This window comes from Phyllostomus hastatus, unplaced genomic scaffold, assembly GCF_019186645.2.
Source record: "Phyllostomus hastatus isolate PE091 unplaced genomic scaffold, TTU_PhHast_1.1 phas_contig_254, whole genome shotgun sequence".
In the NCBI taxonomy this organism is placed as follows: domain Eukaryota; kingdom Metazoa; phylum Chordata; class Mammalia; order Chiroptera; family Phyllostomidae; genus Phyllostomus; species Phyllostomus hastatus.
This window is the reverse complement of record NW_025333810.1, coordinates 9,256,360-9,276,603: the sequence shown is the minus strand read 5'-3', so window position 1 is coordinate 9,276,603 and position 20,244 is coordinate 9,256,360. Positions and strand designations below refer to the sequence as shown.

The 20,244-nt window shown below is 40.6% G+C and overlaps 1 pseudogene; it reads left to right on the top strand.

Moving 5' to 3' along the window:
* Positions 1-17,499: 17,499 nt before the first annotated feature.
* Positions 17,500-17,770, top strand: LOC123818047 (annotated as a pseudogene).
* Positions 17,771-20,244: the final 2,474 nt, after the last annotated feature.

Below are 20,244 nucleotides of genomic sequence, written 5' to 3'. Positions count from 1 at the left end.
CCCTGGTGGGCCGTGTGACTTTCACAAGACCTCAATGGGGCTCAAATTTGCATTCTATAAAATAATAAATTTGAGCCAAAATGTGCTTAAATAATCTTAGAGATGATTCCTAATGTCCTTTTTTTGCAAGTGTATGAATGTTTCTATACCTATAAATCTGTATTTCACGCCCCACCTAGGAGGCTGAAAAAAGCTAAAAGCCGATTAGGCTAGAGGACCTGGATGGGACTGCTGAATGATGTCCAGGGACTTCTTTGCACATGATAAGGTGATGGAGCCGTGCAGAAGAGTCCACAGCTGAAGGAATGCCGCTACTGCTGTGATCCAAGGGTGAACCCCACAAGTCACCAAAAGAATGTCAAAAGTCACAGAAAATGCACACATGCAAGGCAGGGTACAGGGAGAGGGAAGAGTTCAAAGGTGAGAATAAAGCAGTCAAGGGAAGTCAGTGGTCAGGGTAGTTAGATGAGGTACAAAGACCCCGGGAAGACCCTGTCCAGCCCACTGTTTAACTACAAATATCTATTTTAGAAAGAGAAGTAACTATGCAAACAAAAGCAGCACAACCATCAAGCCATCAACCATCAAAGTGGGAGTCACCCCCTCCCTCTGACTCTCTTCAGTAGTCCTTAAAAACAGGAGGCAGGTGTAGTTGTAACAGTATGCTGTCAGCATCACCACAGGGCCAATCAACCTACTTAGCTCTGCTAAGTATTCCCTCATCGAAGTATTCCCTCATCAAAGTATTCCCTAAGAAGCAGTTCTTACAAAACTAGATAGCGGGGGAGTAGAGGAGGCAAGGCCAGCATCACCAAAGGCCCAGGCAAAAGGGACACTATGCTTGACCACCCCTTCTCCTTAGGGCTTAGAAGCCATCGGTCAAGGGGAGGTGTCCCAGGCCCAGCACTCACTTCCTTCAAGATCGTGTTCCTACACTGGATCCAGATATCTTCCCCCCAATCCTACTTCCAGGGGCTGCATAGATCTCCTCCTCAGTTTGTCCATCTAAGGAGAAACCACATCTCCAAGGGGCACATGCGTAGGCCCAAGTGGTTATCCAAGGGTGGCTCTTTTCGGGGATTTTCAGGATGGAGCTTAGATACACAGATTGGGTACCCATACATGTGTGTGAGACTAACCTACAAGGTCGAAGTCCAGGAACAAAAAGAAATCTATTAACACTTAAAATAAGAGTCCTGAACCTATCCTTGAGTGAACCAATGAGGCCAGAGGGGCACAACATGCTAACCGGGCAGTCCTGAGCTCTGTGTTGACCCCCTAGAGCCAGGGCAGGAGAGAATCAATTCCTCCCAAATCACCTGTGGAGAGAGCTGGAGAGAAATGGGTTCTTTTACTTTAAAAAAAAAGTAAGAAATACCCTCATATAAGTCATGATTGCTAATGTTATTTCTGGTTCCAAATTTGACTATGTAAGAGAATCTTTTAAAATGGCTTAGAAATAAATGTGAAATATTTTCATTTGATACTCCAAATCTTATTGAAACTAACGAATTCTTAACTGAAAGCCAAAATTGATGAAATCAAAAAGAATGAGAAAATAAAGAATACTGAGCCAAAAGGTAATTCTTAGAAAATATAAATGAAAGTGTTAAACTTTTAACCACATTAACCACAAAAATAGGTGGAAAATAACTATCATTAAGAATGGGAAAGGGGACATGAAAGTAAATGCTATAGTTCAGATATATAAAAATCACAATAGAATAAAAGTGATGGCATTTTAATCAAAATCGAAACTCAGATGAAATAGACATTCTACTTAGAAAGTAAAAATTACTGAAAATATTATTTTTGTCTTGAGAATGAATATCATATGCATATAAAATCAACAATGAATTGAACCTATAGATTAAAATCTACACACACACACACACACACACACACATCTACTAGGACTAGATGATTTTATAAGCAATATCTACCAAATTTCATGAATAGTGTACAATATAAATTATTCTACACTAGCAGTTGACAAATTAAGGGTATCATCCTATCACCTATCATTATTATTATAATAATAATTAAAATTATTAATTTCTAAGCTCATGACTTCTTGGGTCATACCCACCAAAATCCAGGTTGAGACAAACTTTCTTGTCATCGCCCTGTGATGAGGACTAGGTTATTTCAAGCCTATCTTTCCCCTGTAGGTACAGGCCTTTGAAGCCCTTCGTTCTAACATTTTGCCTTGCTTAGGTTCCAGACTTCACCTCTAGTCTTTGATGAGGGTCAAAGTCCTTTGTTGAGGAGACACTCACCCTCCACTCTGGGAGTCTGCCACGTCAGCTCAAACACACTAATTGCTGTTTGTCTCTCTTTAGTTTTGGAAACTAGGAAATCAGTGTTGTGGGCTAAATTTTGTTACTCCCATCACTGCAACCTCCAAATTCATGTTGGAGTCCTAGTCTTCTTATCCTCAAAATGTGATTATATTTGGAGATAGGGTTTTTAAAGAGGTACCAATTGTGTTAAAATCAGGTGATTAGGCTGGTCCCTAATTCAAATGGTTAGTGTCCTTATAAGAAGAGGAAATTTGGACATAGACAAGTATGGACAAAAGACACTGTGAGGGACAGTGAAAAGGCCACCACCTACAAGCCAAGGAGAGAGGCCTCAAAAAGAAGCAATCTTGCCAACACCTTGATCTTGGATTTCCAGCCTACATAACTATGAGCAAATACTTATCTGTTGCTTAAGCCACCCAGTCTGTGTTGGTTTGTCATGGGAAACCCAGCAAATGATGCACTCACTTTTTCTTGTGAGTTCAACTTGGCATTTAAAATGCTATTTGTCCTTTACTTCCCCCGCAACCCCCTAAAAAAATTTTTGTTATATTCTACCTAGCATTCTAATTGCAGCTGGAGGGTTTTCAGGTTCGTTAGAAAACATACCGTGGGAACACAAGTCCCAGGCTAATTTCAAAGAGCTAGACTGTGCCTCTGGACTCTGCCAATCTGCATTAAAGGTGTCACCTGGGGTCTGATAGTGACACCAGACTATGAGTCCAGAGCCCTAGGTTTTCATCACAGCTTTCTGTTAACCCAAAGCAAGCCAATTAATTACTCCTTCACCACTTCAGAGCTCTCATCTGTGGAAGAGTGGTTTCTAATCTGTTCCAAATCTCCCCCTCAGCGCCCCCTCGCACTGCTGAGGTGTGCGTGAAGAGAAGGTCTCCGCGTGGGCTCTGTGCCCCAGCCCGCTTCAGCCTGAGTGGCAACTCCTGTGTGTGTGTTGCCTTTGTATTCTAATATATATCATGTGAACAAAGCCTTGTGGGACTAAAACAAGATTAAACACATTTTTAAAGATAAAATCTCAAGTTTCTGTAGCATTGTTGGAGCCTGTTATTTTTCAATGGTGGCACAAGGCTAAGGGATCACACTTGGCATAGTCCATAGTCTCTAGATAAAACAGAGAGAACCAAGCGCCAGAGGTCAAGTGATTTCCCTGGGTTTCCCCAGGAGTCAGTGGCAGAGCCCGACACAGGACGGTTGGCCCCGAATTCCCGACCCAGTCTTCTCCATTCAGTGCTGTCACAGCCCGCAAATGCGGCTGAGGGCAGTGCCTGCTCCGCATTTCTGAGCAGAGCACTTGGGACTTGTTCGGAGGCTTTCCCTAGAACTGTGGCAAGGATGATAGCGATTCACTTAAAATCGATGGCTGAGTTTTCCCCTCCCCTCCTTCCACTCTCCTGCACTGTGTCAGCTGCCAGGGCACCTGTCAACCACTTAACAAGTGGCTGTTCGCAAATGGTATCTGTCCGCACTCAGGGAAAGGTGGCCGCATCGCTGCGCTCTGAACCGTCACTCCCTGTCAGAGAAGATGCAGTCTGGGCATTTCTCTGACCACATCTACAGCCATGACATCTGGAAAGGACACTCATCACACTCCACGGCCCCTTCTGTAGGCCTTTTGCGTCCCTGAGCCCTGGAAACACCAGACACAGGCCACAGAAAACAAACGCTTGTTTCACTGATGTCTCTCTAAGCAAAACGTTTTACGTGTTTGTACAATTTCTAAAAGCAAACAAAAAAAAAGTCCTTGGTCCACTTTTGGGTTCTCAATGTTTTCTTTATAATATCAGTCTCTTTCTTTTAATACCAACCTCAACTCTCTTTTTTAATCATCCTATGTTCCTCCTCCATAAACAATTAGCACTTAATTGCCTTTGGCCATTTTTCTGCTGAACAGTTTATATGTCATTTTTGCTTTGCTACAGTTATTTCCACAGTAGTAAGAAGGAATGTTCCTTTATATCTTTGCCTCTTGGTATCACAATATTAGCATCTAAGGGTTTTGCTCAATTTATTTATTCTATAAGAATGCATGTATTTACTGTGGACTTTTCCTGGAGTTAGACTGTTGGTAAGCATTACACCATACCTTATCTCTACGCATCATTCACAAAACAATAGTTTTAAACACTTTTTCTCCTGTTAAGAATTAAAGTTTATTTACTTGTTAATACAGAAGTAAAAATCCTGCATAAAATGTTAGCAAACAGAGCACAGCAATATAGAAAAATAATGATAGAACACAGTGAGAAAAGGATTGTCCCAGGAACTTGTGGGTCATCTAACATTAGAATATCTATTAATGTATCTGTTATAATTTTGATCAAAATCTCAATAGAGCTTTTTGAGGAACTTGACAAGTTGATCCGTAACTCACTCAGTGAGCCAAGAATGACCAAAACTGTTTTTAAGGAAAAGAATTAATGAGGGTTCTTTTATAGATATTGACTTACTCTGAGGCTATAATAATTTAACTAATGCAATATTGGCTCAGGGATTCCAGGTATATATGGGAGCTGATAGATGACAGAGTAGGTATTACAAATTGAACAGTGAAAAAATATACTACTCAATAAATGGTGCTAAAAAATGTTGGTAATCCACAGAGTGAAACATAAAATATCTTTAACTCATGCTTAAAAATGAATGTCCTAAACATAAGAAGCAAATCTTTAAAATTTTGAAAAATATCTCAGTAACTTCAGGATAAAAATTAGTTGGCTAAGGACACAAAAAGCCACAACTATCAGGGAAATTATTAATTTTTAAAAAGATTTTATTTATTTATTTTTAGAGAGGGAAGGGAAGGAGAGAGAGAGAGAGAGAGAGAGAGAGAGAGAGAGAGAGAAATGTCAATATGCGGTTGCTGGGGGCCGTGGCCTACAACCCTGGCATGTGCCCTGGCTGGGAATCGAACCTGCAACACTTTGGTTTGCAGCCCACGCTGGAAATTATTAATTTGACTACATTAAATTACACACTTTATTACAAAAGGCACAACAAAGTAAAAAAAGGCAAGTCACAAGACTATAAGAAGACATTCATAATACATACACCAAATAAAAATTCATGAAAAAAGACAAACAACCCAAGAGAAAAATGTATAATTAATAAGAACTGGGAAATCATATAAGACAATATCTAAATGGCCAGTGAATGTATAAAACAATGATTAACTTCACTAATAATCAGAGGAAGTTTATTCATTGAAAATGTCATGCAGCAGTTAAAATGAATGAAAGTGGCAAAAGAAAATACAATTCATATTCATCAGAGTGACAAAATATTAAAGTGTCTAATAAACCTACTGACTGGTGTATGGGAAAGTAAGACATTTTTGCAGAGGCACAACTTCATAAGGTCATGCTCAGAATGTTTTTGAGCAGAAGACACCACTAGCTCTCCCACTCGGGTTGCCCATTAAGAGCTTCATGTTACATGATACATCAAGTCACAAGGCTAGAAGCATTCCATGGTATCATAGAAGTGATACACCTGGGACTGGGCTGGAGGAGGCCCAGAAGGCAAAAACAAATCACATAATCAATGGACTCAGACACTTAGGTCATTTATTTCAGGTGCAGTGCCTTCCATCAATCCCCATCTGTGACCTCAGAGGGGCTTCCCTTTGGATTTGTCTTCCTCGTGCCCAGGAGCAACAAAGAATAGGTACCAAAGCAACAGTATCTGCCAGCAAGGTAAAGAGGTCAGCATTCTCCTAGTCTTCTCTCTGGAGTAGTAAAACAGTCTCTTATTTGGCTACTGACTTAAATTTTTATCCCCTAGTAGTCTATTCACACAGCATCCAGAATGAGACTTTTAACATGCATGAGCGTATATCAAATCGTGTTGCCCTACTCATAAACCTATAAGAACCAGTGCCCATCACATTCAGAAGAGTCTTTACCACCAGCCAATAGGACCTGTATTATCTGGGCCATGACCAGCTCCCTGACCTCCTCTCCATCCTATACTTTTCCTGAGCTGCTCTGCCTTCTTACTATTCTTTGAACACATTGTTCCCTTTGTCTGTAACCTTATTCCCCACTGCCCCCATCTTTCCATGGCTTGTTCCCTTGTTTGATTTAAATCTCTACTGAAGTATTTTCTTCACGTTGAAGTCTGCCCTGCCCATCACCCACATCCCCGACCCCTAGCTCTGCTTTATCCTTCTCCACCACCACTTCTCACTCCCAGATTTATATACCTGTTGTTTAAGATCTGTCTATTCCTCAAGAGAAAACAGTAAATTGCTTCAATAGCTGTTGTGCCAGCACCTAAAACAGTGCCGGGATAGTACCTGGGACATGGGAGTGGATCAGTTAACATTTGTTGAATGAATGAATGAACATTGACTACTAGTTTTCATAGTAACATCAGTAGCAAGATTCTATCACCTTTTTCTGTAAGAAGACTTCCTTCTGCCTGAGTTTTTTATTAAGCACTAAGGGATTGAAAAATCTCTGATTATATATTATAATTTTTTAAATACCTTTTCTAAAATTACAAGGTTCATGTGTTCTTTGTGATTATTAACACAATTCAGAAAAAATAATTAATTATCCCTCTCCCATTTCACCCTTGCTCCCCACACCTATCTCAGGACACCAACATTAATAATTGATATATTTCATTTCAGGCCTTTCTACATGAAGCTACCAAGATTTAGTGATATTTTAAGCTTAGTAATCTTAGCTGTTATAAAAATGGAATCATATAATACATAGTTACTATAATATACTTTTCTCACTTAGGAAAAACAAAACAAAAAGAAACCTTAGGACAATGACATGAAGAATGTGACAATACTAACATTTCCTTAAACTCATTACAAGGTCCCTCAGTGGCTTCCATCGAGGGAGTAAGCACTTCACACATACTGTATTATTTGCTAGAAATGTTTGCAAATTGAAGCCCCAGCAGCCATCTGTGAGAGCAGAAAGCACAGAGCTCAAGAGCTTGTAGGCAGAGACTGAACCATCAACGTCGAGGTGAACGGTGGACACTATAGAGACCTGTGCTCCACAGCTCAGCCGACTGGGCTCCCACGTTGCCCGCTGTGGGTGACATCAGATCCCTGCTGAAAGCCAGTGAGTAGACTCACTGACTAGGTTGCTGCCACAGCTGCCACAGACACCACCTGACTGTGTACTTAACCAGCTCTCCCCTGCCTCCCAGAGTCACAGACACTCAGGCTCCCTAACTCAAAGCACAGATGGAAATTGGAGAAATGCATCCACTTGTGGTGGATTTCATGCTCACTTTCTTCAGACTTTGCAAAGGTCAGTGTCTTGGCTCCCTTCCCAGACACTTGATTTAATTGGCCTGTGGTGAGGACAGGGTGGTTCAGATATACTGTAAAGATTGTAAATTCTTGATTTTGAGGCATGTCCATGATATTTTCACAAGGAACAAGGAGATTCTGCACTTTCTCAGGACTGAATTCAGAGTTTTGCATATTTCCTCACTGAGCTGTCTAATATAAGCACTTCCCCAATTTAAACCTCCAACCTCAACACCCAGTAAGGGACTGTGTATGATGAGGCTTCAATCAGTTACTCCGAATCAGTTACACTTATACCGTAAGCAGCATCTTTCATTGTCCCATTCTTCTCATACTTTATTAGTGGAGGAATGGAGAACATTTGTAAGAGTAAAATATGCAGGCATGTGAGGATTTCTGAATCTGGACACACCAAGCTTTAAGTTTCATGGACCTGAGACCACATTGCTCAGTAAGTACAAGACATCTCTGTCTAGTCTAATATTTGACGGAAAACTTCTCGTGAGTACATACCACATCATACTCACCCTAGACTCTTCGAGCACACAGGTGTCCCTTGAAGAGCACTGGATGGCTGAGGTAAATACCCAACTATATTTGCATAGGTTTATGAAACTTGGATTATATTGAAAAAGTCATATTTCAAAAAATCCAGTCAAGACCATTCTGTGATTTCCAGTCTGCTTTATCAAATCTGAACCAGACTGGTACAATATCCACCAATCAGGGGCCAATTAATTACACCAATGTAATTCATTAATTAGGTTGCAATAGACAGTAAGGAGGTATTTTTGACAATTTAAAGATGTGATAGTGACCGATAGTTTTTGTTACTGAGATAGGTCTATGACTTTGAGATAAATGAAATAAACAGATATTATAGAGCTAGAAGTGTAAAGTATGATCCCATTTTTATAAAATTTTATTTCTATATCTATGTGTGAGTGGTAGTGTGTTATACATACATAGAAAGTCATCTGGAAAGATGTCCCCAAAACTCACTTATTCATCAATAAATACTTTCAATACCAGACATTGTTCTAGGTGTGAAGGATAATAGCAGAGGGCAAAGCAAACTAAAATGTCTTCATGGAGTTAAATTTCATAATAACAAGAAAACAAATAAAGACAGTCCATGTATAATATTTCAGATAGGGGTGGATAGGTGCTTTGGTGAAAACTAAAGCCCAGTACACAGGATGGTGCTTTGTTGTTACCTTGACTAAGGCTAGAAACTACATTTCCCAGAATTCCTTTCTCACTAGGGCTTCTGGTTAGAGTCAGACAAAACAAGAACTTGTGTAATGTTTAGAAAGCAGAAATGAAGCAGTGGCCAATACTTTCCAAAGGCCACAGCTGTCACAGAGGGTGACAGGCAGATGTATATGTGCCTGGTGGACTTCAGCCCTCAGCTCACCTCCCCACTATGGACCCTGCTGACCATCGGCAGCCGCAAGCCAGCCCCCAGCGCTAGACTACATTTCTCTGGGCATTTACTGTCCACCCACTTCGATGACCATCTCACAGCATTCCCTCTTTCCTCCGACCTTTGATTCTCCTGCCTCCCTACTTCCTCACTTCCCATTTCACTGAGAAATGAAGAGAACTTCCACCCGATTCCATATTTACTAACAAGAGATCATTTGCAGCCCTGGCTGGTGTAGCTCAGTGGATTGATCGTGGGCTGTGAACCAAAGTGTCACGGGTTTGATTCCCAGTCAGGGTACGTGCCTGGGTTGCAGGTCATGACCCCCTGCAACCGCACATTGATGTTTCTCTCTCTCTCTATCTCCCTCCCTTCCCTCTCTAAAAATTAAATAAAATCTTTAAAAAAAAGAGAGAGATCATTTGCATCTATGTTCTGCCTTCCTTCTATCACAGAGACTGGCTAGAAGCTCATTAGTTCTCTTTCCTTTCTGAAACATGAGACTACATTTTCCAGCCTTCTTTATCATTGGGTTAGAGTAGGAATAGTTGCCAAAAGTAGGTGAAAGGAACACAAGCCATGTCCGTACCTGGTCCCTTGAGCTTTTGACTCATACTCTCTATCCCACCTGCATGGCTGGAAGTGAAGGGTTCCAGTGTGACAGAGCCACACCAGGAAGAAGCTGTGGGTCTAAAATCACCACTTAGAGAGGCACTGCCTGGGACAGAAGCCTGACCTGTGCTGGACTGTTGGTATGAGGGGGAAATGAACTGCTGGTTATTTCACAGCATCTAATAAGCAGAATCCTAACTGGTATACCTGCTGTCTCCTACCTAAAGCGAGCTCCTCCAGCTGTATACTAGATCCCATCTTCTCCCATCTGCTCAAAAGCAAAGCTCCGAAGATTGCCCCCTTCTCTCTCTCTCGCATCATTAATTTCTCCATCTGTCCTGGACCACTCCCAACATATAAGCACACTGTAGTATCTACTGTCTCTAAAAATGACAAACAGTGCTTTTATCTGGGTGATGTGACATTTAAAAGAGATTTTCACTTTTTACTTTCTCCCCTCTGTATTGCTTAAATGGATCTTTTTTACAAAAAGAAAGAAAGAAAGAAAGAAAGAAAGAAAGAAAGAAAGAAAGAAAGAAAGAAAGAAAGAAAGGAAGAAAGGAAGAAAGAAAGGAAGAAAGAGAAAGAAAGAAAGAAAATTATTACCTGAAGAATATTAACAATGATGTCCTCTTTCTTTCCCATGTAAGGCATTCCCTAGGGCTCCTTCATTCATTCATCAGCCTGCCAAGAGCCTGAATCTCAGAACTTTCTTACTGCAGAGCCTCCCCACCCAGCATTCATGCAGAACACCAGGAAATGGAAAAGAGACACAGGCTAGCCATTTCCCCTCAGTGGTTAATTTTCCCAACTCACAAAGTAAAGCAGGCAACATTGATCACTGTTGGTTCCTCCTTCCCTAACCCAGTGGCACCTCTCTTCCCCTGGTGCCCATGTACATGACATCCTACACACATATATGATTTCAAGTAAATAAATCTTATTAATTTCAAATAAATTCTATTTAATTTCACCCAAATCAATGAATTCCCTTTTCTTAGGTTTACAGCCTAAAACCGACACATCTAACTCGGGGTGAGGGGGCTGCGGGGGGTGGGCGGGCGGGGAAGTACTTATTTCACAGGTTTCACTTGAAAAATCTAAAGAAAAAGTTTTTCTGAACAGAAACAAATTGGTTTATTCACATTTCCATTTCAGTCATGGACAACAGCCACCATGGTATACACACTTAATTCACAAAAGCACTTCTCTGGACAGATTTTTAAACTGCCTGCCAGTCCTGAAATTAAGCTTTTCTGCTCCATTTGGACAGGAATTGGGGCTTCTATAGTTTTTCTAAATGTTTTACTGTAGGTAGAGTAGGACCCAAGGTACAGCGGATTGACTGGTTACTGCAGAAATTCTGAGGAACGTCAGTCTGTTACCCAACCCTACTTGTTATTCAGCTAGAAGTCTAATTGCTGTCAGTCTTCCAGGGGACAGAAGTGCTTTTGGACCAAACAAGTCAGACAACACGCTGCTGCCCTGAAGGATCCTGCTGTCAGCAGTGACTCGGGGCCACGCCAAATGTCATCAGCTAAGGAAACAAAACAAGAAGCTGGAGAGCAGAAGTGGCAGCAGACTCTATTGGAATGACATTCTTTTTCATAAGATTATTAGCTAAAACTTCAGGTTTACAAAAGAGAGAGAAAAGCCTATGTAGTAATAACTCTTCAATGTTTATCTACCACCTGCATTTGATTCCCTTTAATTTAAACTCAGAAAAGAGAATTTAATTAGAACCATGGACTCTTCTCCAGTATACTTTTGGGAGCAAGAAATTGTATCTTCACCACATGCCTCAGAGCTTGTGTCCAGCAGAGACGATTATTCCAAATGCAGGGGCAGACACACTCTCATGTAAAACACCAGAGGAAAATGCCTGAAGGTCTCCAGTTTCCTTATTAAAGAAAGTTAATCAATTTCAATTCAGTCAATCAACAGGTATGAATTGAACACCTGCCACGTGCCTAACATGAGGATTTGGAAGAAACAAAGCTTTGAGTTGGATTTGAATCAGAAACAGCAGGGGACATCTTTATTCTAATACCAGCAGCTGCAGGAGGGAAAGAAAGCAGCACTGATTTCTCTCCTCCCAGAGTTTTATGGAATATGGTCATATTTTAGAACAAAGAAGAAAAAGAAAAAAAGCTAGAGAGGTGGGTCATTTATAGCCTGTGTGTAATATGGCATCTATGTCTCATGAAATTATACTACTTCTTATAATAAACATATACTATTCCAAGTACATATAATATGTTCTATAAACTTTTGAATATAAGACAAGCCTAGGGGCTATGGAGACTACATTCTACAGTTTAAACAGCACTTGTTGCTATAATAAAACAATTTAACCATAAGAAGTCTTTACTACTTTGCACTGAATGTCAGGAAAATATGACAGAACAAGTCTCTAATTTGTGGTGAGACAAATTTCATCTTATCTAAGATGCCTTCAGCCAAATTAATCAATTATATGATTCTTCAACCTTCATGTTTCTTATCAGCACACAGAAAGGTAATTTAAAGAGCACAGCACCTGAAGACACGAAGTGATGTAGCCCAAGGTGATGGTTTCCTTTGCGAACCTGGATACCCACATCCCTAACTGGCTTCTACTCATAGCTAAGTAAGAGAAGATTTACATACAATTTCATTTCACAGTTCTTTCAAATGCAAGACACACTTTCTGATTCCACAGATTCTGGTACTATACTCTGAATGATACAGAAGGTTGGGACATACTGCCTAGATTCAAGGAGCTCTGAGGACTACCGTATTCAAGACAAGGAGAAGTCAAGTAAGGATTTAACTGCGGGGCCACAAGAAAAACAGGAAGTTAGGACTGGGGGTCCCAGGGTGACTGGAAGAGGTGAAGGGGGGATGTGAGCTGAGTGTTCTTTCTCTTGGTGGCTTTAATTTGGTTTCCTGGCTTCTTTCACACATGTCCAGGTGAACTTGTTCACTGACCTACCCCCTTTTTGGTAACTTCTTTACAAGAACAGAGGCACCGACACTCCTAAATACAGTTTAAGAGGCCTTTTATCCTTTAAGATCCATCTCTTTGATGGACGCTTCCTTCCCTCTGCTATTGCCTCTGAATCCCTATTATTCTGGGCAAAACAATTTTGGATTGTATTAGAAATTATATAACAAAGACTTGCAGACATGTTCTCCAAGGTCTTTGTCCTTGCCAGCATGGCCTGGATGGACCTCCAGAACCTCCACCCAGTAGCCACCTGTAACGGAGGAGCCCAGTCTGATGATCTGCAGCGGGTCTGGTGACAGGAGAACTTCTGCCTTTCCTGACTCAGACTGCCTCTTCAATGATGGAGGGGTGGGGAAGGACCATCCAGGGAGCAGCCAGAACAGTCTGTGAAGACTGGAGGTCTCTCTCCATGAAGTTCCCCAGAGGATACTGTCACAGCACACCCACAGGGAAGCTCATGTCCTGCCATCACCACCAACACATGGACACCAGTCCCTTCTGCCTGGACCTCCTGGAGGACAAGTGGTCAGGCCTGTGACATCACCCTGCTCTCCATGCAGGGCCTGCTGGGAGAACCCAACACCAATAGCCCTCTGAATGCACATACTGCTGAATTCTGGAAACACCCACAACCTTTAAGAATCTGCAAGAAACCTTAGAGCAGGTCTCCCTCCAAGAGCCCCGACCTGGCTGTCCCTCCTGTCTCCCTGCGTTGTCCTTATTTTTTCCTTGGATGGTCTGTCCTTTCTTTGATTTTTGTACAAAATATTAAGTCTCTGGTTGAGCCCCCGTAATGAATACATTAAATAAATACATATGGGAGCTTTTTAATAAAAAATATATAGTAAAGTATACATATTAAAAGCTTAGTGATGTTTTAAGCTTACCTCCAAGCTGACAAAAGGAAGAAATGGAGAGGGTACAGAATACTTAATTCACAAAAAAATGGAAAAGAAAGCAAATATGAAGCAAAGAAAAAGAAGGCTTGAGCAAGAAGACACTGAATTGTCATTTACAAAGAATATGGTTGGCTACCATATTCTACAGAAAATTCAAGAGACTCTGGAAAAAAAAAGAAAATTCAAGAGACTCTGAATACAACAATATTATGTGTTCCATTATAACTAATTTATTAGAACTAAGAACAGGGTTCAGCAAAAGTGCTGAATTCAAAATCAACTACATTTATATAATACATTCCTATATATCAGCATATTAATAAGAAACAATAAAAGGAAAAAAACATTATTCACAACAGAATCAAAAAGTTTTAGGGACTTAACCTAACACCACCTATACAAGCCTTTACTGGTAAATTTACAAAATTGTCTTGAAGAATATAAAAGAACTGGATAAAAGATGCACACAGTGAACTGCAACACCTCAGCACTCTTTCCCAGAAACAATCCACCCCCTCTCTTTCCAGAGCTATTCTCTGCAGATACAATCTACAAGACTAGATAGTTAAATACCTCTTTGAAAATCTGCCTCCTTGTTTTGACAGGCAATACAATTCTATAACATACCATCATTTGTTGAGTCAGTTCCTCCTGGTAGAAATTTAGGTTATTTCTCAGTTTTTCCTGTTGCGTGGAACTCTGCCATAAATACCGTTGTGCACTCAGCTGTGTCCAGAAGTCATTGCATTTGCAGACCAGATTCCTAGAAGTCAACGTGCAGAGTCGCAGCAGGTGGAGGGGGAGGGATGGCACATTAGCCACCACCATTAAGAATGGACTATGAGGTGTTGTCACCTAGTAATCTCACCCAACAATATAATTGGAACTTTCCCAGGGATTGTGTAGGAGAGACTAGAAAGGGACCCTGATTTAGGAGGACTTCAGATTAAAAAAAAAAACAGTGGAAACACAAAATAGTTTAAAAGGACAGAGCTGTGTTATAGACTCCACTAGTAAGGACATTGAGGAAGACAGAAAAACAGATACAAATCTAGACCCTCCACATTTTGCTGGAAACCAGGGGTAATATTTTTTTATGCTTTGTGAGAATCATTGTAACTAGTGACTTCTCCACCAGTTATTATTATTATTTAATCTAAACCTGTCTGCTTCTATGTATTGGGTTGGACAAAGTCTTATGGTTTTTTCCATAAAATAAAAGACACAGTTTTCATCTTCACCAGTAATGTTATTGTTTTGGATATTTTGAGTATGTCAGCTATCTCCTACATGGTATAATATTGATTGTTCTCAATTAATGTCTCAATTTGATCACTATCAACCTCAACTGGTCTACCTAACCATGGAGCATTGTCCAGCGACAAATCTCCAGCAAGAAACTTTTGACATGTTTGATCAGTCACAACACCTTCTACATAACTGTACAAATATTTTGTTTCAGTTGTGTTTTTACCTTTCTCAAAATAATAAAGCATAATAATAATGCATGCCAAAAATGTTGCTTATTTTTCCCATCTTCAATATTAAAATGGCTACACAAAAATTCACCAATGTTGATAAGTTTTTTTAATGCATGCTGATATGACCTCTGTCACAATACAATCTAACAAAATTGTTTTGTTCATAAATTGTTTTGTTCATTCAAAACAATTTAACATCATTGTAAAACACAACTAAGCACTACCAGAGCCATCTTATGGAGAAAAAAAAACAAATGAACTTTTTGACCAACCCAATAGTTACCAGCAGCAAACATTCTTCTGAAGGTTGTGCGGTGACATGAGAGGCGGAGGTGAGGCAGGGAGGAGAGCTGAGTAGTACGTGCCTGACATCACAGAGGGCAGCCAGTGCAGTCAGAATCCAGGAGCTCGAGAAGGCTGAGCTGCAGGCCTGCAGAAGAAAACCTATGCCAACGGGGAGCTGCATGGAGCTACTAAAGCCAATCCCTCAATTTCTTCAATCAATATTTATTGAAGACACACTATGTGTCCAACACTATTTTAGGTGTGGAGGAGAGAGCTGTGAAGGAAGCAGGCAAAAAAAAAAACCCCTCTTATGGAGCTAATACTGTGTTTCAGAGTGCAGAGTGGTGAAAGAAAAAGATTAACTAGCACACTTTATAATCTGTTAAATAATCATAAGAGCTTAGGAGAAAAATATCAGAGAAGATGGCAATTTTAGAAGGGATGTCCAGGAATGGCCTCACCAAGAAAGTGTCATTTGAGTAAAGACCAGACGGAAGCAAGTGTGTGAACACATGAGGACCTAGGGGACTAACAACAGGGTGGAGAAAACTAAGCATAAAGGCCCTGAGGTGAGAGCCCGGCAGAAGGTGAGGAACAGAGAGGGTGGCAGTGAGGCTGGGGCAGAGGGGAAGGGGAGAACTGCGGATGGAGCGCAGCTGACATTCACCTGCTTTTCTGTGTTCAAAACTGCTCTGCACTCACACACGTCCTCTGGAGAATGGTGCTGCCATTGGCTGCAGTGCTGCTAGCCTGGTAGCGTGATTTCTTTTCATAGAGCAAATGCTCTGCAGTGTTCACTAAAAAGAGTTTTCATGAGTCAAGGCCTGACATTTTATTTTTATCTTTTAATACTTTTTATTTTTCAATTATAATTAACATACAATATTATATTAGTTTCAAGTATACAATCTAGTGATTAGATATTTACATACCATAACTTACAAAGTGACAGCCCTGGTAAGTCTAGTATCCATCCAACTCCATATACATATAGAGTTATTGCAATACATTACTGCAATATTATTGACTATGTCCTCTAAGCTGTACTATGTTCCCCATGACTGTTTTTATAACTGGCAACTTTATAAAATAAAAGTTTTCACGTGTCTTCACTGTTTGGGGCCAACCCTGATGACACTTGGGTGCTTATACCCTGGTACTTCCTGCCCCCACGCACTTCAACCTAACCCCAAAGTAGGGGAGAAAAAAATTATTTTTCCCTCTGCCCTCCTAGGTCCTCCAGCAGAGCCCTGTGAAATCAGATTGATGAAAGACAGAGAAACAAGAGAAAAGCAAACAAGTTTATTAACATGTGCATTTACCACATACATGGAAGTACAGCAGAAATGAGTAACCAAAGGGGTGGTTAGAACTTGGGCTTGTTAGTATCTTAACAAAAGAACAATTTATTTGTAGAGAAGTGACAAGAAAAGGGAAAGGACTGCTAGCTTTCAGGGGCAGCAAACTGTGAGAAGGCAAAAATATAGGCTCATAGGATACTCATAGAATAAAGAAACTAAAGAATAAAGAAACTTCCCATTTTCAAAAGTTTCAAATAATGGAAGATCCAGGAAGATATTGTTCTACAGCTGTTAATTTTCATTTGCCCCACCCCCAGGTCAAAATAATCTTAATGCCAAATGGTAATATTTTTGTGGTGGCGTATTCTGGTCCCTATACTGGCAGAATGAGGACCAGAACCCTACTGCCCTGTTACTTCACCTTTATCAATTCATACCCTTACCTCTCAGATACAGGTGCTGAGTCCCCTTAACACAGGAATTCTTACTGATTCTGCTACAAGCTCGCAAGGCCTGGTCTGCAGTGATTTATACACTGACAACTTATTAAATGTTCCCTAGCATTTCTGTTCCTTCAACCAGAAGCTCTCTTAAGTCTTTCCCCATGTAAATTTAATTGGCTATTAGACTGAAAGTAACAAGCATGAAGGTGTAGGAAGGTCATTCACAGCAAGGCCAGGTTCCTCCAAAATGCTCCTGGAGGGGAACAAAACTTATCTAAATTATCACTACCTCTCTCTCACTTTACTAAATTAGGAAAAAGAGCTTTTGGTGTTAGCAAAAGTGCTACCGAAATCCTGGGTTATTTTTAATGTCAGGACATAGACATTTGGGAGTGCAGGAGGACTATGGCAGAGAAGAAAGCATTGCACCGTGGGGTCCTGAGCTGGGGTGCACAGCTGGCAGGATGGAGATGACCTTGCAGCAGCAATGGGAGGACACAGTGAAGAATCCACCTGTGGCTGCTGTCCTGTGCACAGATCCACAAGGACTTAGAATGGGCTGCTGTGGGACCCTGTAAGATGAGTGTGCCAGGGCAGTGCCTGTTCTGGCCCGGCAAGCAGCTAACCTCAGACCCCACTGGCACTCCTGTGGAGTGTCCAGAATCAGATAAAGGGAATATTATGATCCAGAGACATGGTGGCATCAGAGTGACCGTGCACAAAATGGGCTTGTGACATGTCCTATCAGTTCTCCAGGAGCCTGTTACAGGGACTCGACCCTACCTATGTTAATTACCTTACAGACCACTGCAGTTTCAGTAGTTATGCCGTTCATTTAATGTGCATTTGCACGCTTTGTATTCATTTTAGAGTAAGCTGCTTTTTGACACTATGAACTAGTTTATCAAAATGTTAGTAAAAAAAGGATTATGTTTTGAAGCAGCAGATTCAGGTCACTTTGTACAGAGAATTTTGTTATGTTCAGTAAATCTGGATGAAAGGAACAAAAGACATAGACATTTGGGGAAAGAACATTTTTTTCTTCCTGGCTCTGTAGAAATGGAAGTTTTCTAATACCATACTGAGGGAAGAAAGCTGTTTCAATCAAGTTCTCACAAGTGGTTGGTTGCTAAAACCTCTAATTCATTTACCCAATGCATTTATTGAAGCTTACTCAACCGAAATGGCCCAAAGCTACACTCAACTCCACAATAGAAATGTAAAGTTCTCAACTAGAAATGAAATTTCTAGTACCCTGCCTAAACTGCTTAGAGCCAATCATTCTAAGCTTTCCTAGAATCTAAACTAGGAACCTTTCAACCTAGAAAGTATTCAGAGGGAGGTGTTAATCCGAACAGGAAACACTGTGGAGGCCTTTCCTTTCCCTTCCCTCACCTTTCAGGTCTCAGCTTATAAACTAATTGGGAAAGTAATATATAGAATCATGAGAGTTTATGAAACATACTAAATAATGACATAAGACAACAATATAACAGATATAACAAGAATAAATATATATCTACCAAATACATGATACTGTACATTCCTAGGAGGAAAGGATCTTTGTGGATTGGTACAGTTAGGGAGGGCATGATGGTGGAGGTATGGGAAGATAAGGTGCTTGCAAGAAGTCCAGAAAGGGCTAGCAAAGTCTCAGGGAAAAATGCGTTTAGATGAGTGAGTAATGACCCCTCACTGGAGGCCTGAGGAAATCTTGGGGGAATTTGGGGTTATTGTCAAGATTGAGTGAGGCCCTCTATCTTTTAGAGGGTGGAGGCCAGGGTTTCTAACCCTCTGGTGATACCAAAAGTGTCACACCAGGCGGAAATGTCCCTCCCAAAACTCCACCAGCACTCCTGTCAGTTGAGAAATATTGCAGGATCAAGAGGAAATTTTCTAGAACTAAGAGTTTACATTTTAGACAATAACAAGCAAGCCATAAAATGTTTTGGAGCAATCAGGTAAATGCTTCACACCCATCTCCCAAAAAAGTACAAATCATCCCAAAAAAGCTTATGGAAAACTGAAAGATTTTTCCTTAGTGGTACCTCAATGCTGTATCACCATTTATAGGACCCTAAGGGTTTGAGAAAATAAATGTCTCCTTAAAGCTGTGATTGCCAAGTACTTTTAGCTTGTATCTTTCATTAATATAGTTGAATATAATATACTTATGATAAAAATACAGAAAATTTAAAAATTAAGAATAAGATAAAAGTAAGTAGACATTTCTAACTTCCTCTTGACAAACTCAATGTATTCTCTTACCCCCTCAACCTTGCGTATCACTGACCAAAACCATGAGCTATCCTTGGTCTAAACCAGTTGACTTTGGTTCAACTGATCATTTTAGTTTTATTTTAATGAGCAAAGTACAAAAGTGGGAGGAAGAGAAGAAGAATAGAAACCAAAACAACTTTTATTATCAGTTTAAAACCAGTAAATGAGAAGAGGAGCACTCTGGGCCAAGGATCTGAGGCCCCCACACCTTGCAGAACCTAGATCTACAAACTGACTTTCTTTTTTAGGCAGGAATAGCAAAACCCTCCCAGAGTCCTAAGGGAGAACTGGGTGATTCCCCAGCAGGGTAAAAATTTGGCCCACATCCCCCATGGAAATGTGAAGGATCAAGGGCACTGAGGATGTTACAACAGCAAGAAGCAGTACCTGAGACCCTCACTGGGGAGCTGAAGAGATGAGAAGGAGTCTATGATAACATGCGGATTGCCCACCACAAAATGATACGCTGTTGTTTGAATTCCAGATGCTGGGAGTTGAGTTAATCATGCCTTAGTCTCCTATATTGTTCTTGTTTTTATAAAATCTATATTTTTTATATTGTGAAGATTAATAAACAGAAACCTCATTTATACTGGAGTTGGATGGGCCTGTAGGGGGAGCTCTCACCCTACTACTCATCAATTACCCCCCCAAAAAAGAGCCCTGCATCACCATCTCCAACAGAAGGATGCTGTACTGCTGTACTACTGTACTGTTCCAGCAGGAAAAAGAAGGATATTCTCTTTGCCCAGCAACCAGTCAGCCAATGAAAGACTGTTACAACTCAGCCAATGAAAAGCCACTATACCCAGTTTCCTCCATCAGACTCTCTGTTTACAACAGCCCCTCTGAGCTCTCCCTTTCCTCTATAAAATAAAGTTCCTCTCCTTTGTACTCTGAACTTCGCCTGGTTTTACCATTAGTCTGCA